Here is a 27,863-nt window from a genome sequence, read left to right as displayed (position 1 = left end):
TTTTTCAAACAAGTGCAGCATGCTACGCTTGCTCTTAAACAATGGCAGAAGCGTGCCTTTCTTTTCTCCGGCCCTGCGGCTCGCACAACTCTTTACACAGAGGCTTATTGCCTCGCTGCTTGTTGAACTCAGCGGGTCTGTTGGCCTCGCCTTGACTGTTTTTTATGTACATGGGGTTAGGTGTCTTAAGGGCAAAATGTCTCGCTTCCGTTTTGCTGTGTACAAGAGAGACCAATCTAACTGTAAACCAGTGTTGCATGGATTTATTACTGAGGACAGACGTCTCCAAGCTGACTCCCAAAAACATAATGCCAATATTGTTGCCAATCTCAAAAGTATTTATGAAGCAAGGACAAGAGAAATCTAGGATTTCAAATCTCTTCAGTGCCTGGATATTCTCCTCTCTGAAGGAGTGGAATATGGGTAACTTAAACTGTGACGTCATTGGCGTTCGGCGCTGCCTGTTCTGTTTTGCACAGAGGCGCAGAAATTTATATATAGCAGGACAGACCAGGGAGTTCCGCGCTCGCTGCTAATGCTGCCTACGTTTAATGTAAAATTACTCTTTTTTTCTAATTCTTTTTGCTAGAAGCATGACACCGCCTTTTAAATACTTCTAGTAAAAGAAACACCATTTGTCCTGTTCCAATAAAAAGTGTATGCACAAACTCGATTTAATTTTCCAGAAAAACGTTGGTCGAACTTATTGCAGCGGGCATGGGAAGATATTGTTGAACAGTGCTTTGTAACCTTGCTTCTATATGTACGATGACACTGATGTGGTGTAACTTCGATGTCTTTCCGTGTGTATTTTTCTATCATTCTCAATTGGTTCTTCTAATTGCTCAAGATCTGATCCCTCCTATCTTTCTGATTTCTGGATGTATGTCTGTCTCTTGCAGGTCACATACCCTGTTGATTCAAATAAAGTGTTTTCTGGCTTTCCAGGTAGCCACTTCACATCATGTTTCGCAACAAAAGCAGAACAAGATGTGAACATAAAAAAGAGAAGCTTGAATGAATAAATATCAGAGGCATCCCTTGACGAGAAAGTCGGAGCAGTAGTTTCAAGTAACAAGCGCTAAAGCTTAGAGGCAATATATGGGGCCATGCCCCTACGCTTTGCATGGGTACAGATACTGTTCTCTAATAAGTTCCCTGCTATCAGGAGTAAGTGGCTGCCTCTGGATGCAGGCGGAGGGGTCTTCCAGTCTCCATTGTTCCAACGCAGCCAGAAGGTGAGGGGTTAAGAGCTGGTAATGGTGCTGTGGAAGCCAGTTCTGGTGTCTGAAGTGCTGACCCATCTGCTGGCAGTGCCTCTTTGGAAGAGTGAGCCATGCAGGGGTTAGGGGGTGAGAACTCCAGAAAATATCCAAATGTGTGACCTAGACGATCGCATCGATGCAAGAGGTGGATTTTCCTCTATGCGTTAGGCGCTATAACCAGTGTAGATTGTCACCCACCCAAACAGGTAAACTCACTTTCCACTCTCGCTCTCACCCCCCTCTGGCCCTCCAAATCCCCATATACTTTTCACTTTCCTTTGCTCTTACCCTCTTTTTTGCCAACTCCTTTTTCCTTTCTCATCATATTTGGTCTTGTATCTCTCTTTCTTCGACTCCTTTCCCTTTTTTATCCTACACTCTCTCCCCTTTGTATTGAACTTTCTCTATTTCTTTCTCCTTTATGTATCCCACACTCTGAACTTTAGATCATCCTGGAATTCAAGAGGAACCTTTGCCGAGGAGAAGAGCTGGAGAAACTGAAGAGAAGGACTGCCCTTGCTGTGTGTTCTGGGTCTAACCTGCAGGTGCTATTTTGCCAAGGAAAGGAAAAGGACTTTGCTGTGTGCAGTGCCCCCTGCTTGAAGAAGATCTCCAAGGGCCTGAGAAGAGCTGGCTTCCTGTTTTGCAGTCCCAGGAACAAAAAGACTTCACGCCCCAACCCCTCCTGAACTCTGCTGTGTGAGTTCTGACCTGCCTAGAGTGCTTGATCCAGTTGTGAGGCCTCTGAAGGTTGTTTTCTGCTGCTTTGGGAGCTGGAAGAAGAAGAAGCGTGAAAAGAACTGCAAAACCCGACGCATCGCTCTTCTTGCGGCACTTTTCACCAGCACATCTCAACGGAGCGAGAAGATTTCCGTCGCATTGCCGTGCTGCTGCGAAGATCGTTGCAGTGCCTGTCGCCGCTGAAAGAACCAAAGCATCGAGGTGTTGCGGCTGAAGAGGACTGATGCCGCGCAACGCCGCCGCATCGATCGCAGTTGCATCCCGAAGATCCATGCATTGTACCTGTGCAAGACGCTTTCCCGACGCATCACTTGTGAACCGGAACCGGCATGAAGACTCGACGCATCACTCTCCCTACAGACCTGACTCGACGCAACCCGTCCGCTACATGCAGCAGTGCTCTCGCATCACCTTCTCAGGGTCTCAGGAGAGTCGCATCTCTTTGTTTTCCGTCGCTGCAGCTGTTTGGCTAGGAAACTTTTGTCGCATCTACAGGTACTTTGGTGCAAAGTTACGCATCCATAGATTTCTATGGTATAAGTTCTTGAAACCTTTTTGAAGTCATATTTTTAAACTGTGTATGTTGGATTTTTGTCGTATTGGTCTTGTGTAGTTTAGATAAAGATACCTTATTTTTTTAAACAGGTGTGGTGTCCATTTGTGGTGTTTTCACTGTGTTACTGTGAGTGTTGGTACAAATACTTTAAACATTGCCTTTGGGATAAGCCTGTCTGCTCGTGCCAAGCTACCATGGGGGTGAGCAGGGGTTATCTAAAGTGTGTATCCTAACCCTGGGCGTAGTTCGCGAAGTAGCACTTCGCACTACGCGAGCTACAAATAGCACGTCGCGAACTGCGTAGAACCCTGTTCGCACTGTGCAAGATGCCGTTTTCAATGATTGCACAGTGCGGACAAGCATCCGGCACTGTGCAATCATTGAAAACGGCATCTTGCACAGTGCGAGCTGTAGTTTTCTGCCGCTCGAGGAGATTTTTACTCGAGCGGCAGCTTTCTCAACGCGGACTGGTGGTTTCTCATCGCGATGAGAAACCTGACCTCCCCGCGTTGAGAATTGCGCCGGGAGGTTTATTTTCCACGCTCGCGATCAGCAACTTGATGTTCCTGATCGCGAACGAGGAAAAAGTCTCGCTGGGATGTCATTTTGCTTGCTTGCGGTCACCAACTTGACGTTGAGGACCGCGAGCAAGCAAAAAATGACCGCTACGCGTGTTTGCACTGTGCTACGTGCAATTCGCGTAGTGCGAAGTAGCGCAAACTTCGCAAACTACGCGAGCGTAGCGTAGTGCTTTGTCCAGGCTTATTGTATCCCCCTTACCCTGACTAGAAGCAAGGGTCCCTATTTGGACAAAGATAACTACCTCTGCCAACTAGAGACCCCCATTTCTAACACTCAGTCATAGCAGAGTGTATGGGGTTCAAGAGGTCAGTGATTTCTCTTCTACCTCCTCAATGCCTAAGCCTAGTGCCTCTTCTGGGAATTGTGCCAGAGCAAAAGAGGTCACCCAGGTCTTCGATCATATCAGAGACAACCTGGGGTCTCCAGAGCAGTCTGTAGAGGAGGATTCTCATGGATTGTTTTCGCAGTATGACAGGCCAACAAAGCAAGCTCTACCTCATGACAACATTAAGAGGTTGATCCTGAGAGAATGGGAGCAACTGGATCATCTGAACGCTCCTGGTGTTCTTCAGAGGATGTGTGTGTTGGAAGAGGCAGAGGAGAATTTACTACATGGTATCAAAATTGAGTCTATACGAGCTATGCTTACTGGGCTTACTGCAGCGAACCCCGAGGATTGTTCCTCGTCTGACACAAACATCAAGATTGCATGCACTTTGAAAAAAATCCTATGCCAGCATCGCTGGCAATGAAGACTGATACCCATGCAGCTTACGCAGAGCTTTCACTGCTCACAGATGTTTAATTCCTAGATGGAGCCACGCAGGAAGGGGAGGACTGTTCAGACATACTCCTTCAGATGGACCAGCAGGCCAGTGTGTAGTCAGGTGTCTCGTGTAAAGGTGTAAGAACCTCTGATTTGTCCTTGTGGTTGGGGTCAGCAATTCTAGTAAAGCAAGACGTGCAGATGAGACACTGGGAAGCTGACTCTGCTGCAAAATTCATACTGCTGAATATTTATTTTTTAGGCAGGAAGCCATTTGGGGACCTGGTTGACACTATAGTTACCAAGGAATTTAAGGACAGAAAACATGCTCTTCTATACAAAGGAAAGACCATGACTTTTAAAAGATGTTTAAAGTGGGAATCCTAGAGACGTTATTCACGTTAAGTCTTCTGCCACAGACATTTTCAACGAAGAAAGAGAACAAAGCAGACGCTACTTCCCAGTCATTGGGGCCTTAACATATATTTGGGGATTAGATAGCGACTGGAGGATGTTTTTAAAAACGTATGCAGGTCTGACATAAGGATGTCTGAGACCAGTGGATGTTGAATAGCGTTTAGCGCGGCTCTGCAATAGACTTTGTCTGCATACCTCCAGACACAGGCCTGATCTATACTCCTATTCCAAGAAACATGTTGAAAGCAAAAGCGCTGTGGGAAACAAATCTGCCTTGTTGAGGTGAGGGTGATTATCCCTGTTCCTGCAGAAGATAAGGGGAGGGCGCTACTTCCATTGCTTCGGGTGGAGAAAGCATCGGGTGGGTTCTGCCCAGTCTTGGATTTAAAGGGTGTGATCTCCTGTGACTGCACATTCACCAGATCTCCCGTTTTGGTGTTACCATGCTGTGTTAAAGTAGGATCAACGGCATCCATCAAGACCTTGAGTCAGCTGTGTAAGTCATGGGTCGCACTCACGTTTGCGGATCTTCACAAGACATGACCTCTCGCTGGGACAATTCTTACTACATGCTGAGCCTGCAGGGCAATAGGCAGCACCTGGAGTGACCCTAATGCCGAACTTGTCACAGACACCGGACTGCACACACTGTTGATGTGGGGCTCCAAACAGCACACATTCACAAATGTATTCCCTGCCCTGCTCCGCCCTGCCCTTAAGGCCCGCTGGAGTCAGGACTTCTAATAAAGATTGGTCCACAATCCTGGGCCCCATCCCTACGATGTCCAGAAACACAAGCTTAAAGCTACTAGAGTTCACTTATGTTCAATGTAGCTACCCAATTAGATTTCATTGGGTGTTCGGTACTGCCTCTCATAAATGCCCCAGATACAACTTAGTGTACGCAGATTTTAACAATACTGTGCTCTGGCCCTTTCGGAGCGTGGTATATGAATTCCTTACACAAGTGACAGGTAGGCGACATGTCAACATAACAAAAACATGCCTGCTGGGTTGATGCCCTGCGTTAATATAGGCTCTCGCGCTTGTTAATATAAGCAATAGTGATGAACTGGAGGGTCACCTCTTCCCTGCCCGCCTATTCCCACCTGGAAAACTGAACGCCGTCGATATGCGCAAGCTACAGATGACGTGAGTAGACATTTACAATACAAGGCGTGGCAGGGTACACATATCACGGTGTGGGATACCATACTCCTGGATATGGAACCATGCTTGGATTTACAACCAACATTGACTGGAGCCACACCCTAGTCCTTCTTCGGTCTACTATACTTATATTTTTACCACAATAGTTTATCATTATACCCATGGGCTCTGTCAGACACACTAAAGACATATGCTTTTCCCGAAGTCTAAACATCACTGCCTTTATTTATTCCAGCGTTCTATACGGCGCAAACTTGCCCCGACGATATTAGAGCGCTTTACATGAGCACCAGTTGCGTTTACAGATAGATACATTCATTTTTGTTGGGCACGGGGAGATTAAGTGATTTGCCAGAATCACAGGATGTTGAGCGTCCCTGCAGAGACTCGAACCCGGTTCCCCAGCTTTGAGATTGGCCGCTCTAGCCGTTAGGCCACATCCTCTCCCATTTATTGCATGTCTACTCCCATCATGAATGGGATTTCCCACTGCAGCGTCATAGAATATCTACCGTAACATGGAATTTGACGTTTACATTATGCTAAGTGCATGTACCTGGTGTGGAACCAACTCTATTGGTTTATTTGCAATGGTTATGTTTGTTAAGATTACATATTACCAGATGCTGTTGCTTAGTTTGTGTTTTTTGACTATGGAAATCCTTTCAATAAAGGGAAATCAAAAGAAAAGAGATGTGAACTCCAGGGTCAGGACCTTTCACTTCAAAATGGATTGCATGCAAAAGGTCATATTGATAATTCTTCCAGGGGAATCCCTAATCAGACTGGATCACCAGGATTATCTGCATATTCCTACTCTAGCAAGTCATTACAGGTTTCTAAGATTTGCCGAAGAGAATCAACATTTTCCGTTCTCTGTTCTCCCTTTCAACCTTAAGTTAGCTTCCAGATTTTTCACAAAGGTGATGGCTCTGCTGATGGGAGTATTGCCCAGGAAAGGCACCATCTTATATCCTTATCTAGAAGACTAATTAATCCATTCTTAACACAGAGCCACGTTTCTTCATAAGGACATTGTGCTGAATCTTTTGTTCCAGGATCATTGGTTTTTGATAAACTGAACGATATGCTACCGCAAACCAGCACAGAATGTAGCGCTTATAGGAGCCCTAATTCAGAAAGAAGAATTGAAAGGATTAGCGCCCACAACATCGCATTTTTGAGCAAGAGAACGCCATCTATAAGATCTCACTTCTAGATCCAGAGAGATGTGTCTGCGTCCATAATAGTAGTGCCCTGGCCAAGGTTTCATCTGGGGAATATTGTCTGCTTGATGCCTGCTATCCCTCAATCTTGACCAGAACTTGGTAGTTCTTCCATCCCTCAGGAAGGAGTTGAATTGGTCGCCAAAGTCAGTAATTTGAGAAAAAGTAGTGTTATTTCGCTGCCACACTGAACAATTACAACTACAGATGCCAGTATGCTAGGTTGGGGTGCATGGATGATGGACCAGACTCGAGGGCATGTAGTCATCTCTGGAACGTGTTGGAGGCAATTTGCCTGGCTTTACTGGTGTTTGCTCTAGCTCTCAAAAGGAAGGCAGTCCTCATAAAGACAGAAAATCCGAATGTCAAATGTCATTTAAAAAGATGGGACACATCCCCCCCTCTCTATGCAGGATTGTGACTCAGATTTTTCAGTTGGCAGAGAGGCCCCCAGTGCGTCCTGCCACTATTCACATTCAGGCGTAAAGTCTACTTTCTAAGGTCTTTGCAACAGTCTATTAGAAGTGGATTTCTCTACAAATGGATCTCCTCGCAACCAGGAAGAACGCCGTTCTTACTCTTTTCTGTTTCTGTGAGGAGTTGGCTTGAGGAACGGACGCTCTTGCTTGCTGGTGGCCTCAAGAGCTTATTTATGCATTGCCCCCCCCCATTCATTATTGGCCTCGCCAATCTGCCCGTCTCCTATGGTCTTTTCACGTCTTTATCTGGATACTTTAACCAGCTTACACTCAGTAGCTTAGAACTTGAATAGGTCGGTCTTCTGAGGAAAGCGTTATCCTGAGAGCTGGCGACGGCGGTGCAAGCCTCAAGAAGGAGCTCTACCATTACTCTACCCTTGCAACATACTGCCGTGGCAATGCATTTAGCTACTGTGTTTCTATCTCGCTTTCAGTTGGGCCTGAGGTAGTTATACTCAGGAGTCGGTGGGTTCATTATGAGTCTATGCTGTATTTTTATGTGTCTCTGTTGGTTTCGATATGGTCTAAAATGAGGAAGTGGGAGAATGTGGTAATGTTTAAATTACTTCCTAGTAATTTCAAAACTGTGACACCCTTCCCCATTTCTCTCCCTCGCCTCACTTTAGTCCTCGATTCTCTCCCTCCCTGGGGTTGGTCAGTTGGGCTGCCTTGGGGAAGAAATGTGAGAGGGCAATGTTTTTGGATGTTCACTTTTTATTTTCAGGAAGGAGCAGCTTTTTGAGGCCTGTCACAGGGCGAATGTGCTATGCGTTCTGTAGCCAGTTTGGAGTGAGGCTTTTGGGGAGTGCCCTGTCTGGCTAGGCAGGTCGCCTCATTATGTCAGGAGCAGAAAGAGGAAGAAGGGCTTGGAGTAGTGGAATTACTGGCAAGTAATGTGTACATTCATATTCCTTTCCTAAAACGCTTGTGTGACGCAAGGACACCCTTGTTTATTTTGCTTAATAATATGATGACATGTAACATGTTTATCGACTGCATATATATGTACACACATTATTTTACACTTTACAGGTTTACAGAAACAAATGATGTACTTGATCTTGTTTTATTGCAGTCAGGATGTGCATTTTATAGTTGGCACGAGTGAGCCTAGATGCACTCCATTTTGAAATAAATGCTGTAATTTTGCTTGTTGTGCATGACCCCGTATGTTGTTTTCAGACACAAGAGTCAACATGTTCTCATTTTGAAATGTTATATTTCGTTGGCTTACATTTTGAAAGTCGTAGCATAGCCATTGACTCGTTTGGACGATGATGCTTGGCACCTGCAGGTTGCGAGGAGAGGCGCTGACACTCCTAAATGAGATGTTGTGAAAGTCGCAAGAATGGGAGAAGTTGGCTTTCATTATACGTGAGAAGGAGGCCAATCCTGAATGCAGAACACTAAGTTTTCATTGGCGTTGTTCGATGGGAACCCGTGGGATGCATCAATTGGATAGAACGTCATGTTTCAACTGTGCAAAGTTTGCTAGCTGGCTAGATCTCTTGCCCGTGTCCAGCTTTGCAGGTGGACGCCCGTCTCCTCTCCTGAGACTATGGCTCCTTGTGTTTCTGCTCAGAGATCCACTCAAGACCAGGGCATTTCTTCTCATTCTAATAGGAACTTTCGTCTGGTTCTTCTTTGGATTCTGTACTGTGACACCGGCTGCTTCTGGATTTCCCTGGCTTGAGCCCACAACCTCAGCTCAGGATTAGGAGTTTCCTTTATGGAAAGGAGACTTTGCTTGGATTTGCATGAGCCATCTTTCAGAATGCAATATGTGCAATATACATTGAACTGCTTGGATAGTATTTATTGATGCTGCATTCAGGTTATTATTGGCTTCATCTAATTGATTTGATTGGAGAGTGTAACTTTTCTAATCTGTTAACGAACCTTTATGGTTTTTCAATCCACTCCTCTCTGTTACTGTGAGGCAAAATCTGCTTCACCGTCAATCCAATGTTAAGGAATTTGATCTAAGCCTCAGTTTGAGGAATAGCTCCCTCCGGGTGAACTTAGCGGAGTGCTGAGTTTGCACAAAGTTAGTGCGGTGCAAATACCATCCTTCTTTACTATCACACGTCACAGGGTGTTTTTTGTAGAGATTGAATTTAATAACCGCTAACTTCACAAGAGGCCAAAAGTCCCTCCGTAGCGGTGTCAAAAGTCACTCTGTACCATTAACATACTCACCTTAGGTTTTGAGATCCAATTTGAGCAACCAAGTGGGGGATGGAAAGTGACAAAAAACTGAGCCAATTTAAAAGAAGATACTTATGGGTGGTGGGGGGGGGGCTTTTCATTTTCAGCATACTTCACTTTCTGGTTTACAGACATGGCAGTCTGATGCGCATATAGTTAACGAAAGTCTGTGGGTTTAGCAAACAAATTCATTCTTATGCCAATATCTGAAACCGGTAGGAACAAATCTATTACCCCACTTCCCACTTGTTCAGTTAATGAAAGAGAACTATATGTACATTATGCACGTTACATTGAAAAACAAGAAGAAAGATGCTGGCATCTGGGGTTTGGAACTAACATGTACGGGGAAAGAACTTGGTAATAATACCTGGAGGGATTATAGGACATGTCACAGGTGTTTGTATAAATGTTAGGAAATCTCATTCAAATGCAGTGACTACTTTTTACAGATCAACGGAAAGTGTGTTTTGTAGTTTTCACATGAAACGTGCAAGCAAATAAAAGGAAAGGCACTTAGAAGAAAACCGCGTTCCTAAAAGAATGAGTAAGCAAAGCAAATAAATAAATCAGAAAAAAATCTAGAAGGTCGGAATTAATAACTTCTGAATTTTGTGCCACCAATGCGATCTGCTTCACGGATTCAGATTTATTTACCCTCAGAAACCGCGCAGGGTGAGACAGAAACATTGTTTTATCGCCGCGAATCTCGGTTTCCATTTTAAATGTGAAATATTCTCATTTCACAGCAGCTGCTAAAAAAATGTTGCAGGTCGAAACTGCGAAGTTCGGAGCAGCAGCGCGATTTGTCTCACAGCTGGAAGGAGGCTCTGGGAGAAACAGGCCTCGGAAGCGGCAATCTCGCTCGCCGCTGCTTTCCGAGACTAATTTCACAGTATTCTCTCTGGAAAGCACACATTTGGAATACAGATTTCTCTTCCGCGGCTGCATTTTTTTCCAGCTAATAAGACCCTCGAAAGCCCATTAAATATTCTCATGGCTGAAACGCTGATCAGAAACATTGTCAGAGCCCGTGGGCAGTTGGGTTTCATTTCGGAGCTCCCGATCACAGCAATGCCTAAAATACTGCAAATTGTGTTTATACCGCAAAGTGGAATATGGAGAGTAGTAAGGAGGCATGCATACTGGGGAAAGGAGGATGGAGCCCTGCCAGTGCAATTCAGGGACAAATCATCTTCACGGTTGGCTCTTCTTCAGCCCCAAACACAAATCCAGCACTCACAGAAAGCCTAGACCTTCTCTAGGCACATTGGCTGATATGACCCCCAATCTACAGTCAAGGTTCTTCAGGTGCCACACAGTCACAAGCAATTCATCTGCTCACAAGAGGACTACAGAATCCAGTTTCAAACTCAGAGTGCCAAGGTGCCACAAGCGCTTCACTTCAGTGTATGCCACAAGGTCTCAAGGTTTCCCCACATGGCATGGCAATGCAGATCCTTGCCTGGGTCACAGCAGCTGAGGTTTGATTCTCTTGCCTCAGCTCTTCCCTGTTCTTTTTTAGGCAGCATCTTCTTAATGCAAGGGCTCCTTCGGGCCACCTTCTCTGCAGAGCCCAAGCACTTCTGGCAGGTTGCAGAGCTTCCAGCTTCCAGTTTCCAGTTCCCAAATCAGGTAAAGTTATTTGGCAGTCAAGGACCCCAATCCGGGAGGACAGGGTTCCTCAGTCTCCACGGGTGTGGGACACTAGATTCAGGTAGAGAAACCCTGGTACACTGGATGGTAGTTCCGTCCTGATATACGTATAGCAAATTGTAAGACAGAATATTTGCGTATTCCACAAAACCAACTCTGGAACAAGTTTTAGTGTTTTCCTGTGATTAAGGACAGTGGAGATACTGCTTATAGGATTCCAGATAATCAGATGTACAATATTTCCTCGGTTTGTGGAGGCAAGTTTGCATATGTGCCTTAAGGCAGCTGATGGATTATCTGAGCTATGGCATAAAATCATGGCAGTAAAGTGCAATGGGGAAAATAGGAGTCAGTAGCCAAGTTAAGTGCACTGTTGAATTTTTGCAACATGAAGTGGCAAGTACAGGAGGGATCTGTTTGAAGTAGGATGTGCTTTATTTAGTCAGGTGGAAATTTTACTTCTGGAGACTCAGGTTTAGGCCCTATGGCTCAAAGGTGGAAGTCGGTGATTCTATTTAAGAGCCGTGGTCTGACCAGGAGTGGTTTATGGTAGGTGGGGTGTGAGACAATGATGTGAGAATGAAGATGAAATTTAGAGTTTTGTAAGGGGTTTGAGTGTCAGTATTGGAAAGGGAGTGGGCAAATAACAGCTCATCAATTTTCTGCTTGTTGTGCTACAGACTGCCATCCTCGATAGACCTATGACAAGTAAAGATCCAGGGTTGCCATCGTCAATAGGCCTATGACAAGTAAAGATCCAGGGTTGCCATCGTCAATAGGCCTATTACAAGTAAAGATGCAGGACATCGTCAAACCTTTTCAAAGCACATCAATCCCCCACCGTGCCCCAAGATGATCATAACAGGAACACTACTCCTAAAGTTAAAAAACGAATTAAACACACATATCCTCAAGGAGTCCCTGATCAGTTATTCATAAAGGAGTCTAGCGCCTCCGGCTTTCTGCCTCCAGCACTCTCTATTACTAACATCCATGAATGATACATTACAACCCGCCTACAACCTGGAACTGCATCTCACCATACTCTGTTGCCTCTTAGATAAGTTTTGTATTTGTAAGTATCTATACATACAAACATTACCAGGTATCCTGCTGTGAGGAACTGAATTATTTGAGTGGGTGATTACCCACCTCAAGAAGCAATGACAACCCATGTCAAGATCAGCCCTCAAAGTCACTAAGCTAACCAGAGCTCGACCCCTTGATAGTTATGTCACAGAGCAGACCGGCTTAACTCAGGGCAACATGTAAAGTGTTTATACAGTACCAAAACAAAACAGTAACAAGGTGAAAATGCAAGACAAACAATATCCTTACAGTAACATTTAATCAACACCAAAATGACAAAAACCCAATAAGAGGGACCAGAGATATGACTAATTAAAGTTTTATGTAGAAATAGAGGCAATAATAGTCAATGGTTGCAGTGGACCAGGACCTACACACAATTTTCTGTTGACCGCAATAGCATGCAGGGCGGATACACCAACCTGGTTCCTCCTGATGAAAGATTTAACCTTCTGTCTAGAGGCCTGATTTAGATTTCGGCAGATGGGTTACTCCATCACAACAGTGACAGATATCCTGTCCGCTGAAGTATAAATCCCATAGGATATTATGGGGGATTTATATTTCAGCAGACGGGATATCCGTTACCTCTGTAACTGAGCAACCCGTCCACCAAAATCTAAATCAGGTCCTTAGACTTTTAGGTCCTAATCCACCACAGAAGTACACTTCTAAATCCCTCCAGGATCTCAGCGGATGCACTTGGATACTCTCAGTGTATCAAGCAAAGGCCAGCAGCAGGGTCCAGTCCAGGGCCAGTTGCCACTAGTCAGCTGGTCAGTTCAGGAAAGGCCTCTTGTAGCTTAGTGCATCACTGAAGCTTGAACAGGAGGCCAGCCTTACAAACTGAGAGTCTCCTTTATTGTCAAGGGCTCAAGAGGGAGCAGGTCTAGTCCTTCAGGGCTCTTCTCAGGTCACAGATAGCAGGTCCACTCCTCTTCTATTTTTCCTCGGTCCAGTAGTGTTCTGAAGTGGGTGTCTAGAGATGCCACATTTATGCCAGACTATAACTAGTGGGTGGGAATCACTAGCAAACACGCCCTGACTAATGGGGTTAATGCTCCAGGGGCCAACCCTACCCACCATGGTTATTTTCAAGATGACGAAATGCAAAGTTAGATGGGGCCACTAAACTTGAGCTCTGAGAGCTGAGGGTGGGCATGGGGAGAGTACTATGGTAATCTTAGTGTCCTCCCATATTGAACACTAAAATCCAGTTTGAGGCAGCCATTGTACCCACAATAAACCCAGGTCAGAAATCTGGTATGACAAAAGCAGGCTTCTTCAGCAACCAAGTAGTGGACACATAAAAGGTTGTCTTGGCATCCTGCTCCTTTCCTTTCAAGTATGCCCCACGTGCTGTATGTTAACCAAGTAAACCTGTCAATCTGAATCTGACACTCCAGCAGGATTTGACACTGTGGTGTTAAAAAAGGATACTCCCAGGCCCCATTCTGCATACTCTGCAATGTTCAGAGAAGTCATCTCTGCCCATTTAGTTCAGCCAATTGTTTGTGCCTCTGAGGCATTAAACACCTTTTTTGCATCTATTAAATTGTTAATCATTGGCTGGGGGAACATGGAGAACAAATACAAATTAGCCTCCAGGAACCTCAGACAGTAACTTTCTTGAAGTTACTTTTATTTAATATTTATTAAAAATCTGTCTTCACCATTGAATTGGATTTTTAATAACGCTTACCACTGGTGAGAAAGAATATATTTCTGCTTTACTGAAAGCCTTGGAAGTTCCCCACTCCTCTTGTAAAACTGATGGTGATGACAAAAATAGTTTTCAGGGTCAACAAACAAATGTCTACTCTAATGCATGGGCTTTGAAAGTTAACTCCACCAGAAATTTGAGACCTAAGATGGAATCACAGAAACGTGCCATAATTGGTACAAGAGAAAATGAATTCAGAAAACTCTTTATAAACCTACTAATAATAGATGAACAGAAAAAACACCCCCAGTATGAGGCTCCAAAGAAATGCATATCTAGGTGCTAAATAATCCATCCTGGTCTCAACAATTAGTACATTCTGATCTAAGGAAAGGGAAAAATGGGGAATCGTGGGGCTATCCTCTCGATTTTTATTCTTGTATGTTCACTACTCTGACAATCTGGTCGATATTCCGGAGACCTCTGACCTTGTGATAAAACTAGCCCCATCTCTCTACTGTGGATTGTCTCTAGACTTTTTCTCTCAACCTCCAGCAATGACGCCAGAGGGTATCAAGTCAGAAAAAGAACCAGTCTTGTGGCAGGAAGATTCAAAAGGGGATATAGGCTAAGATGTCACTAGTTTGACTACCATTTCAACCAATGCGGGGCTATCAGAATGCTATTAACCGCCCATTCCTCATCCACTGATTCCCACTGGGTAGGACTGGGAAGGATAGAAAGGCATGGTTAATGAAAAGGTCCAGTTTAGTGCAAGTCCAAGAGATTCCCCTTGCCCAACACCAAAAAACTTCGCAGGGTGCTTTCAGTTCGTACAATGTAAGCCTTTGTGTGCTATTCAATACTGAGTTAGGGCCCTCGTCCTATATGTTGTTTTGGGTTGATGCTATGTGGTGCTCTAACAAATGACACACCACTCCCTTGGGTTACAAAGCACTCTGTAAAATACACTATGGAGATTGTGAAATATTGATGGCCAGTCTCCAGGAGGTACAAGTATGTGTAAAGTGAGATACAATTACTAAGAATAGAAGAAAAAGCTGCCTTGAGAGGAACACACTTGTAGGCATGGCCCACCCTCAAGACAAAAGAGAAGAGTATGGTCTAAAAAAGCATTTCTTAACCATTTTATTTCTGTTGACCCCCCACTTAATCACTACTGGAATCCGGGGAGCCCGACTAAATTAGATAGGAATCTAGGGACACCCACTGAGTCATTATTGGAATCTGGGATCCCGGCCTAAGCAATAACGACTATTTGAACCACAAAACAATATTCAAAAATGCATACATTCTTAAATATTTAATTTAATTCATATTAAAAAAACATTCATTTTAAATGTAATGGGAATGTTGAAGCTTTTCTAAATTCAACTGAGGCCACCAATCGTACATACTATATTCTCTTTGATGCACTTGCACTGCTCCCATGAATCAATCGGAGGATACCAACATAATTTTTATCTTCCAGTTTCAAATTTCTTCACATTTACATCTATTCATATTATTTAATTTTCTACACAGTCGAAGACCCTTTGAGCTGGCACTGCGGACCCCCTGGGGTGTCCAGACCACACATGAAGAACCACTGGTCTAGAATTTCAATTGCCAAAACTGCAAAAATATTCCCCTAGGTGAAGGTTTATGCTAATCACATTCATTCACCACACCTCCACACATACACTAGGTTTATACTTTCAAAAAGATGTATCATGAGAACACTGTGAAAGAACCACATACATATCCAAAAGATCATTGTAATGTATTTCTTAATGGTATAAAAACCTTCTATTAACACATTTTTCATATGAGTCATACACCACAAAATAACCTGAAACCTTTATCACAATCACAAGGAAGAGAATTTTTAATCAAGCTAAAATCATTAACCATTACTTTAATAAACATCCACCAATTGATGTCACTGTGCAACCAGAAACTGATTTTTCATATACAATCGCTCAGTGCTGGTGGATTTTGTTTTTAATCTTCGTTGTGTATGTGTGGAGGTATGAAGGAAAGTGGTTGCTATAAACTTTCACCTAGGGTAATATTTTTTCAGTTTTGCTTTGTAAGCCCGGTACTCTTGGTAGGAGGGGTACCTCTTACATATTGTTTAGGATCTAGAACTTCAATAGTCCACCAGTGAAAAGCTAAGTTTGCCATCATTGGTTCCGATAGGTATCCATCAGCATAGGCGGAAGTACCAAGAAGGGAGGGGTATAGACAGTATAAATGATTTCATATTCATGGAATAAGCAATGGCCAGGAAGGTCACTCCTCTATGTTAGATAGCATGAAGGAAACAGAGTATCAATCAGACTGGAAATGTCAGAGCTCTCATGTGTCCTGGTTCCATGAACAAGCAAACCATCAGGTCCAAGTTCTGTCTATGCTTCCTGGTTCAAGATGACCGGTTTATCCACATTCAAATTCAGGACTAATTACAGAAAGGAAAGAAAAACCTGGATTGGATGAACTACTCACACGTGTATCTGTACCTCTCTGATTAGAACGGTCAATCCTTAATGATGAGGGATTTATTGGAGAGGAAGGTTTTGGTTCTTTCTGGAAGATGATGAAGAGCTTTAAGTAATGTGTGAAACCAATCAATCAATCAGGGAGTGGTAAAGCGCAACTTCTCACTCGCGAGGGACTCGAGGCGCTGGGATCGGGGGGGGGGGAGGGGGGGTGTTGGGGGCAGCACCTGGAGAGTTTCTTGTCTCTAGAAGCTCAGTATTTCCAGGTGGAGATTCTCTTTGGTCCAAACTGCACTAGAGCTGCATACGAGTGAGATCTTGTGAGTGAGATACAGGGATTGAATTGTAGTTATGTGGATTGATCTGAGAATGTTAACTTCCTGATGCCCCAAAAACCGCACTTTGGACAGAGAAACATGACTTCCATGGCCAGTCCTCGGTCACGACCTGTGACTCAAGGACAAACCCAACCAAGAATCTGCATTTGGAGACAATTCAGAAGACTGTGGCTCAAAATATTAATTTCCATACCCGGGGGGTTTGGAGTGGGTTGGCTCAGCTGGTCTGGCACAGCAAAGTGTCCTTGGCTCAAAGTAAGGTCTCATAACAAGCAAGTGTACATGCATAATGCTGCTCTAACAGCCACTAAATGGGATTCTCACTGACTGCAAACTGCCTTTAACCACAGAAGCACCGTCTTTTTTCAGCACAAAAATGCAGATTGCGTTTATTATTCCATTCCTGTAGAGCTATCGCTTGGCCTTATCGCCACAGTGAGACGATGCTGGGGTGGCATCATCTGCATAATGTGAAACCCTGGGGCCCCTTCCTGCTTTTCAATCTCCCTTTTCAAAGTTTACATCTGCTTGGCATTTCCTTCTATCTTGTTCTTAAGAGATCACTGGTCCCAAGCTGCGACACGAGGCAATTAAAGCAGACCTACTGCAAGGAACAGCAAACGACGATTCTAGCTTCTGCCAACACATGCACACTTGCAAAAGAACTGATGCAAAACAACAGCAATGCGAACACAATCGCTTCCACACTTCACAGCTTGTTTTGTATAAATGTAAGAGATTTTAATACCAGTGTAGGAGTCGCCAAGATAGGTAAACCGTTAAACAAACAAATACATCATTTAAATATTGTTTAAATGAATTTACACATTAGACAAAAAGTTTGATAAGTCTGTGTCTCCCTTTGGTGTCATTTTCACCAGACTGCCTTTGGGAGATCTTCTATGTAAACACCCAATTGAAATTATGGTTAAATGTCATTTGAAAGGGATGCTGCCACCATATCTTGACGCTAACAAAAAGCCAAAGAGATACAACTTGTGCACTCTTCTCAACACCAACACCTACAAATGTGTTTTGAGGAATCTCCTGATCTTCTAAAGCAACGATTCCCTGTCAATGGTCATACTAGCTGATCATACCGCCTGTCCAAATGTATGCTCCAGGCCATTAACAAATAAATCCCTATTAACCAAATACACAACAACAACATGGAATTGTGACCGACACCGTAGAATCGTAAAGAAATGGTACCCAGATGCCTAAGTCGTATGGAGCCACACTCATTTTAGATGCTATACAAATGGAGATAGCATAACGAAAGGGGAATGCTAGAACAATGGGTATATACCCCAAAGACACGAGCCAACTTCCTTTATTAGTCTTGCAGCCAAACCTCCTCGTCCATGTTCAGTTCTTCTCCCTGGTCTGTTCTGCTCCAACCATTTGGAACTCACAGACATCTCAAGGATGAAGGGTCATGTGAGGAACTACAAATCATGGTCATCCATTAAGGAAGAAAAAGTCTCAACTTCGCGGAATATCGAAGACCTGCTTGAATTCCACAGATGAACAAATTTATGATCCCATTTAGAACCTACCCTTTGTTCTGTTCCAGGAGCAAGAACCCGGAATGTGAGGGTACTACTTCAGTCACACAGTTAAAGTTTATTTTCCCTATTTTTCTTAAGAATGATCTCTTTCCTTGTTTTCGTAAACCACGCATTTGATCAATCCAGGGCTCTGTCCCTCTTCACGAGACAACAGGTAGGTTGAAGTTTTGATGCAATGGCAGCCATTAACATATAGAGAGATCATCTTTTAGTAATGCTCTGCTGCTCAGGCTGTGACAGCAGAAAGCACAACCAGCCCCGTCCATTCAGAACCTATTCGGAGTCCCAAAGTCTTCAGCTGTTTTGCTGGTCGTGCTTTCCCACATAGCGGTACAAAAGGGGGTGGTGATGGACGGAGCATCAGAACCAATCAAACACTCACACCCAGTCAACAGATCTGGGTTTGATCCATCACCGTTCTTTAGCCCACTCTGCCACCCCAATTCAGACATGGCCATATGCAAATCAGTCTGACCCTGTGCCTCATGGGAACAGTCCAGCGCGAACTGCCAAGCCATGCCTTCCCTGGACCGGAAACAAGCTTCCTAGGACCGGTTTCTGGCATTTCAGCCATCTTCAGCCAGGCTTGCTTGAATCCAGTGGCAAAGTGAGCAAGGGACTCACGTCTGAGCATACCCTGCCAACTTATGGCGAACAAAGCGGTACAAAAGGGGGTGGTGATGGACGGAGCATCAGAACCAATAAAACACTCACACCCAGTCAACAGATCTGGGTTTGATCCATCACCGTTCTTTAGCCCACTCTGCCACCCCAATTCAGACATGGCCATATGCAAATCAGTCTGACCCTGTGCCTCATGGGAACAGTCCAGCGCGAACTGCCAAGCCATGCCTTCCCTGGACCGGAAACAAGCTTCCTAGGACCGGTTTCTGGCATTTCAGCCATCTTCAGCCAGGCTTGCTTGAATCCAGTGGCAAAGTGAGCAAGGGACTCACGTCTGAGCATACCCTGCCAACTTATGGCGAACAAAGCGGTACAAAAGGGGGTGGTGATGGACGGATCATCAGAACCAATCAAACACTCACACCCAGTCAACAGATCTGGGTTTGATCCATCACCGTTCTTTAGCCCACTCTGCCACCCCAATTCAGACATGGCCATATGCAAATCAGTCTGACCCTGTGCCTCATGGGAACAGTCCAGCGCGAACTGCCAAGCCATGCCTTCCCTGGACCGGAAACAAGCTTCCTAGGACCGGTTTCTGGCATTTCAGCCATCTTCAGCCAGGCTTGCTTGAATCCAGTGGCAAAGTGAGCAAGGGACTCACGTCTGAGCATACCCTGCCAACTTATGGCGAACAAAGCGGTACAAAAGGGGGTGGTGATGGACGGAGCATCAGAACCAATCAAACACTCACACCCAGTCAACAGATCTGGGTTGGATCCATCACCGTTCTTTAGCCCACTCTGCCACCCCAATTCAGACATGGCCATATGCAAATCAGTCTGACCCTGTGCCTCATGGGAACAGTCCAGCGCGAACTGCCAAGCCATGCCTTCCCTGGACCGGAAACAAGCTTCCTAGGACCGGTTTCTGGCATTTCAGCCATCTTCAGCCAAGCTTGCTTGAATCCAGTGGCAAAGTGAGCAAGGGACTCACGTCTGAGCATACCCTGCCAACTTATGGCGAACAAAGCGGTACAAAAGGGGGTGGTGATGGACGGAGCATCAGAACCAATCAAACACTCACACCCAGTCAACAGATCTGGGTTTGATCCATCACCGTTCTTTAGCCCATTCTGCCACCCCAATTCAGACATGGCCATATGCAAATCAGTCTGACCCTGTGCCTCATGGGAACAGTCCAGCGCGAACTGCCAAGCCACGCCTTCCCTGGACCGGAAACAAGCTTCCTAGGACCGGTTTCTGGCATTTCAGCCATCTTCAGCCAGGCTTGCTTGAATCCAGTGGCAAAGTGAGCAAGGGACTCACGTCTGAGCATACCCTGCCAACTTATGGCGAACAAAGCGGTACAAAAGGGGGTGGTGATGGGCGTAGTGGGCAAAAGAACGATGGATTTAACCCAGATCTCTTGATTGGGGGAGAATGTCTTCATTGTCAGCATTCCGTCCATCATTTGTTTGTTGTAACGCTTTTCGCCCTAAGTGGGATGGGTATTCCCAGACGTGGGACCCGTGCTCACTACGCCACTGGAGTCAAGCTATCCTGGCTGATGACGGCTGATAGCCAGAAACCGGTCCTAGGATGCTTGATTCCGGTCCGGGGAAGACATGGCTTGGCAGTTCGGGCTGGACTGTTCCTATGAGGCACAGGGTCAAGACTGATTTGCATATGGCCATGTCTAAACTGGGGTGGCGTAGTGGGCAAAAGAACGATGGATTTAACCCAGATCTCTTGACTGGGGGAGAATGTCTGCATTGTCAGCATTCCGTCCATCAATTGTTTGTTGTAGCGCTTTTCGCCCTAAGTGGGATGGGTATTCCCAGACGTGGGACCCGTGCTCACTACGCCACTGGAGTCAAGCTATCCTGGCTGATGACGGCTGATAACCAGAAACCGGTCCTAGGATGCTTGATTCCGGTCCAGGGAAGACATGGCTTGGCAGTTCGGGCTGGACTGTTCCTATGAGGCACAGGGTCAAGACTGATTTGCATATGGCCATGTCTAAACTGGGGTGGCGTAGTGGGCAAAAGAACTATGGATTTAACCCAGATCTCTTGACTTGGGGAGAATGTCTGCATTGTCAGCATTCCGTCCATCATTTGTTTGTTGTAATTGCTTTCCCACATAGGCTGTCAAAAAGTTTACCTTTGTGAACCCGGCCCTGTGTGCGTGGTTCAAGAAGCTGTCAGTGCACGTCAGGGCTGCCCACCCTCTTGTGAAGACTAATTTCTTCTTCTTTCTTTTCTCCTTTCTTTTTCTCCACCTTTCTCTTTTCTGCTCCTTTCTTTCCTTCGCTCCTTTCTGCATTCTCTTTTCTCTTTTCTCTCTCTCCTTCCTTACTTTCCCTTTCTTTACTTCTTTCCCTCCTTTCTCCAGTCTTTTCCTGTTCGTGTTTCCTTCTTTGTCTGTTTTCTACCGGTCTCTCTCTTTTTTCTACCTCTGTCTCACTTTCTAGCTTTCTTTCATTATCTCCTTTTCTTCCACTAATTCCTGCCCTTTCTCCCCATTATTCTTCTCATTCTGTATGTTTCTGACTGTTTCCTTTTTTCTCTCCATTGTTTACCTCTTTCTCTGTACTTTTTTTATTTTATTCATCTTACGTTCTCTACTTTTGCAAAATGTTTCTTTAATTGTTTCCTTCTGACCCTTTTTCTGTCTTGCCTTTTTTGTTAATTTTTCCGATCTCTTCCTGTCTTATTTTCTTTTTCTCCTTCTTCCTTTTTTTGTCGACCTCTTTCTTTTGGTCTTGTCTTCCTCCACTTGTTTCCATCCTCTATTCTTTCCCTCTTTCTTTTGGATTCCCTTTCTTACTTTTCTTCCTCCCTCTCCTTTCTTCCCCTCTGGCTCTTCCATCTCTGTTATTCTTTTTGCTTAACTTTTTTCTGCCTCTCTCTCTCTCTCCTTTCTCTCTTTCTTTGAATGGCCCCTTCTCATTCTTTCTTTTATGTATTTCTTCCTGTATCCCTCCTTTTTATAATTCTTTCTTTCTTTACTTCTTTCATTCGTATTCTCCATTCTTTCTTACATGTCTTATTTCTCTCATCTTCTCCTTCCTCTTCCTTCCCCCTTCTCTTTCTCACCTTCCATTCTCTTTTCCTTCCTCACGTTTTGCCTCTTTCTCACTCTCTCTCTTCCTCCCTATTTCACTCTTTCTCTTTAGATTCCTCTTTTTCTGTTTCATTCTCTTTTATTTCACTTATCTTTCCCCCTCTCCTGCTTCTATCTTGCTTTCTTACTTCTTACTTTTCTTCCTTTAAAAGTGTTCAGCCTCTTCATGTAATAATTAGTGACTGTCACTGCAGAGATATGTTTACTTGTAGACACCTATAAAATGTATGATTAGTAATGAACCTAGGTTTGGGTGCAATGTATGTTAAAAATAAACTTTGGGGTTTACTTATTTGTTGACCTCTACTAATGGTATAGCTAAACACCACAAGTCTTTTCGGCCCCAACTCCCAAAATGAAAGTGATAGTTTCATACGTATTGTAGAGCAATAATGCAATAAGCACCTCTCAAATGTGATTCAGAAATAACAGAAAAAGGGACAAAAGTGATCAATATGAACCCCCAAGTAAACCTGTTGTGATACAGCTTGAGTGCTATTAATGCTGCATGGTTGTCGCACCAGGACTGGGGTAGCCCAGGGGCAGTATTTGCGTAAATGGCCTTTTTGTACCCTCATAAAAACCACCTGTTAGGTGCTTTTCACTCTTCAGGAGTACATATCACAATAGGAAAGGTTGAAGACCAATGGTCTGTGCTCTTCCCGGTACTAGCAGTTTTCTCTTCTGATTATTTGATCTGCTAAGTCAGCATGTCAAAATTAGTCCCCAACCTGGACACTGTGGCCTCAGTCTTCGTAAGAACCCCGAGTACCAGGCCACAAGCCGGGGAAGCAGGTCTCAAAAGATTCTTGGACTCTAGTCATCATTCTCTGCCTCTGTCCCATCGGGCGCAGCAGTATTTGTCCGTCCCGTTCTCTTTTTCATTAAGTCCTTTTACATCTGTTATTAGGCTTTTTACATTGAGCTTGTGTTTTTGCACATTGTTAGTCCATACACTCACTTTTCTATTCAGTGCATTTAATTGCATTCCCACAAAATGGCCGACAATTTCCACAACACACCTACTGTGCTACACTCAGTATGTCAGTCCACCCCTCTGACCTGCGTTCAGAGAGTGCATTTGAGGCCATCAATAATACCTGATGGGGACCAAAAATAATTCCACACAATACGGCTGCCTGCTCTGGGCATACTTACAGCTACTGCAACACAAACTCAGAAATGGAAGGTCCCTCTTAATGCTATGGTACAAGTGCCCCTGTGCTCCAGTGAAATGATGAGCTGAAGATGGGCCGATGAGGTCGGTGCCTCAATAGGTCGTAGGGAGCTACCAACCTGCGTCCAGATCAACCACACTGGCCAGGACTCGCTCAACGCCTGCTCTCTTCTTTGCATCATCAGTCCGTGGTCGCCTCAGAGACAGAGAGAAGTGGCACTGCTCTTCCTTATGCCATCCAGAGGGGTGCACAGCTACTTCACGTATATTATATTTCAAACAAATCGCTTTTGCTGAGCCTGTATCATTCCTTGGAGCCAAAGTGCGACGGTACGACGCATCCAAGACCTTCTGGACCATCCCAATGTTTTAATCTGTTTAATAGTGCATTCATTTTGCTCAGAGTAAAGGTAAATGTTTTTGATTGTTTTACAGTGTTACATATATTATGTATCCCCCAAAATCCATAAAGTCATTAACAAACCACCAGGCAGGCCAATCACATCTGCCAGGGATGGGATCCTGGAAAAGACATCTGTCTATATGGACTATTTTTTACAGGACTCTGTTAAATCATTGCAGTCATATGTACAGGATACGGGGGATTTTTTACGCAAGATCAGACAAGTAATTTGGAAGGAGGGTTACTGGATGCTGGCATTAGACGTGTCATCTCTCTATACCAGCATTAGACATAATGATGGTATACGAGCAGTACTACCTATCGCGACGACCACCTCAATATAGGGATCACAGCGACATGTTACTTGAGGTGTTGGAACACTGTCTTAAGAACAACACTTTCATGTTCAACATTATCATATATCAACAAAGAAGGGGTGCAGCTATGGGGGCCAGCTTCTCTCCCAGCTATGCCTGTCTTCATATGGGCAGCTGGGAGGAACTGGCACTCAAGAACCAGTTTGGTAAAATATTTGATGACAATGTGGTTGTTTGGTTGCGATATATTGACGATTTATATGTATTATGGAGTGGCAGTAAACAACAGGCTGAAGATTTTGTAACTGAAATTAATCACAACGATCTTAATCTCCACTTCACAGTCACAATGAGCCAAACACCCATCACGTTTCTAGACACCGAAGAATATATACATAATAACAACATAGAGACAAGGCTCTACGGAAAGGAAACCTCAGGGAATTCCACTTTACATGCAAGTAGTGCACATCTGGCGCATCTTATGAACAGCATCCCATATGGGGAGATGCTACGCCTCAGAAGAATATGCAGTAATGATTCTGATCTGAGAGAGGCACAGCATCACAGTAAACAGAGATTTCGTGAGAGGGGATACTCTGAGCAGATCATCAATAGCGCCGTGATGAAATCCATGAGGCACAGTAGAGATGAGCTCCTAACAGACAAAAGGGAGGCGGTCCAAAATGAATTTCAGGATAGGGCAACATATAGAGAGGAAACTGTAGGCAAAAACAACCCATTTAGAATTATTATGGGTTATAGCAAGCAACACACTAGCCTGCACAAAATCAGCAACAGAAACTGGCCCACTGTACTTAGTGACCCAGTGATTGGACCAACATTACCTTGTAGGGTGTCCATTACGCACAGCAGGGCCACATCCATGAGGGACATGTTGGTCAATACCAGTCCTGAAACTATTGAAAAGACTACTTGGCTTCAGACCAACAGTGGGTTCTTCAAGTGTAAAACTTGTAAGGCCTGCCTCCATGAAGTGAACACTAAAACATATAAAAACCCCTTCAGTGACAGGGAGCATAAGATCTATAAACTCCTTACGTGCAAAAGAGAATATGCTGTATACGTACTTGTTTGTCCATGTTGGCTCCAGTACATGGGTAGCACGAAGCTAGCTGTACACAAACGCATTTTGCAACACCTCCGTGCCATATCCAACCAGGACAATACATATCCTGTAGCGCGGCATTTCAAGGAGTTCCACAACAGTTATAATGAGGGGCTTAAATACTATGTAATTGACACGATCTCACCTAGCAGAAGGGGTGGAGACAGGGAATCCAAGCTACGGAAACTGGAGACAAGATACATTCTTCAGCTTGATTCTAAAACCCCAGGTGGGCTGAATGCCACAGAAGATCTACATATGTGCTTGGGATAATTGATTGCATCAGAGGGGATCTATTAAGTATTAACGGGGATATTTATTCAAAAGATCAGGGAATTTTAAACCCGTTTTAACCATTGATTTTAACATAATCAAGGTTTTAAAAAAACTAGTTTTATAGATAGCTCTATATTTATATAATTATTTATATATTTATATCCATCTATTTATATGTTAATAGATTAGAGGATTCCCACACATTTATATCAAGTTATATATTGATTGGACGGATACCCACATTCCCAATGGCTCAGCTAGAATACGAGTATACAAGTAAGTGGAGGAAGGTCAGGTATCTTCCGACTTGTACAGATACCTACATGTACTTGACTATATACCAAAGACTCAGCGGGGATGCTTCTCGTTATATAATTTAAAATTTTGAATCCCTGGAGGCAACATTAAAACCGTACAGCCAAAGCCGGGTCTAGATAGCTCTTATACGGCAACAAAATTTATGATGAATTTTGTAACTGTCGAGGATTAATCATCTAAGTGTTTTTAACAGTCACAGGTCACAGAGTTTTCCCATCACAGGAATAAACGTTTGTACACACACAGGCAGTTGCTACATAGACATATTTTGTGAATTATTACATGCAGGACACTCCGGATAAGGGGATTTAACCCAGAATACAACAAGATATTGCTTTTAATAACGAGGTCCATAAAAGACATTTATAACCCATGGCGGGCAATTTAGTAAATTGCCCCAACTCATAGGGCAGAAAATTTATTATCCAGCATTTCGGCCGTTATTCATAATATCCAAGCCTATTAACAGGCAAGCATTATATGTGCACATATATTATTAGCTGCTACAAACTTATGAATTTTAACAGTGGATTGTAACCTTTTTATTAGTTAACTGTTATTTTCATGTTATTTACATGGATTTTAATGTCTTACAACTGGCATGTATTCCTTTTACATTGAAAGAAAATGAATTGAATAATTCTTTTATGTCTATGAGCACTTCCTTGCACGTGATTGTAGGTAATAAGCACTGCCACTTTAAATACGACGGCTCAACAGGGGTACAATGCATGTGAAGAAGGCTCGGACGAGCCGAAACGTTATGGCGGCATCAAAGGAATAAAAGAGTGATTTGCACTACCTTTTGGTCCGTGTCCGTTGGTCGTGATTTTTTAGGAGGATTCCTGTAAAACTTGACGCAGAAAGAAGTTATATTATGTATATATGTATATAAACACACACACACACACACATATATATTTTTTTTCAAGAAGAACTGGGCACTTGTACGTAATGACCCGGTGATAGGTGACTCTTTGACAGATGCTCCCAATATCACCTTTCGAAAAGCTCGCTCTATGAGTGACATGCTTGTGAAAAGCAGTCCAGAAATTGGCACTAAAAACAGCTGGCTGCAAACCACCAAAGGGTTTATCAAATGCTCCACCTGTAAAGCCTGTACACTGGGAAAAAGTACCACGCTATATAGGTCCCCGTTTTCTGAAAGTCCCCAAAAAATAGCTAAGAAGCTAACCTGCAAAACTGATTTTGCAGTGTATGTGCTGGAGTGTACGTGTGACCTGCAATATATTGGCAGTACCAAGTTGCTGGCACACAAACGTATACTCCAGCACATGAGGGCCATCAGTAATCAAGATGCTTCTTACCCTGTAGCCAGGCATTTCAAGGATAAGCAAAACAGTAGCTTGGAACATCTCAGCTACTTTGTCATTGATACCATCCCACCACTTAGACGTGGGGGGGATCGAGAAGCATTACTAAGGAAACTAGAGACACAATATATTCTTGAGCTGGATTCTAAGACACCAAATGGACTGGATTCTAGCGAAGATTTTTATACGTGTCTGTGAGTCAGGTCATAAGCACTTTATTGAATCATTTTCTGTGCTTATACCATCAATACCAGTCAAACTATATGTCATGCCTCCTCAAGACATGTACAGATGTATTTTTTAACCCCTTCGATGCGCATGACGGAACGGTTCCGTCATGCACGTCGGTTGCGCTGTGCGCATGACGGAACCGTTCCATCACGGCCCCGCCTGCGCAGGGAACCTTCAGCGTGGCGCGGAAATCCGCGCCGCGCTGAAGGGGTTAATAATCGTATTAATACTAAATTTTTTAACATTTTCTATTTATTTTTAGCACGAGCACTTTTTCTGGCAACAGGCATAGGATTCACACACTGAGAACAAGGGTTAAGATATGTAAATTAATGATGAGGGTGTGGAAATCATTCTACCTTAGATTAGATTTTAGACAGTCATGTTGCAATACATTTCTTAGGGTTCACGATTTCCTAATCGTCGTATTTATATGTATATTTTTTAAGGGGATAATTTTAGGATTTTTCTACAACTCTTTAACATTTATGATGATATTAAATAAATGTTTTAGTAGAATTTTAGGCGAATGGTATACAGAGGGTTCAACCAATTTTGACCTTGAGTATTGTTCTTTCAATAATTCAATGACTTAATGAATATGATACAATTTTGTGTCCAAATGATGCCTAGATTATTTTCGAGTGTATTGTTCCCCTTCTCTTTCTCTTCCCTTGTTTTTGGTAGGTTTCTTTTGT

The 27,863-nt window shown here is 43.8% G+C and overlaps 1 protein-coding gene across 8 annotated transcripts in view; it reads right to left on the bottom strand.

Moving 5' to 3' along the window:
• RPH3AL (rabphilin 3A like (without C2 domains)) overlaps positions 1–27,863 on the bottom strand; it is a 937,546-nt gene that overhangs the window by 295,229 nt on the left and 614,454 nt on the right. The window lies entirely within an intron of this gene.

Source organism: Triturus cristatus, chromosome 3_2 (assembly GCF_964204655.1).
Source record: "Triturus cristatus chromosome 3_2, aTriCri1.1, whole genome shotgun sequence".
Classification (NCBI taxonomy): domain Eukaryota; kingdom Metazoa; phylum Chordata; class Amphibia; order Caudata; family Salamandridae; genus Triturus; species Triturus cristatus.
This window is presented reverse-complemented; position numbering and strand designations above follow the sequence as displayed.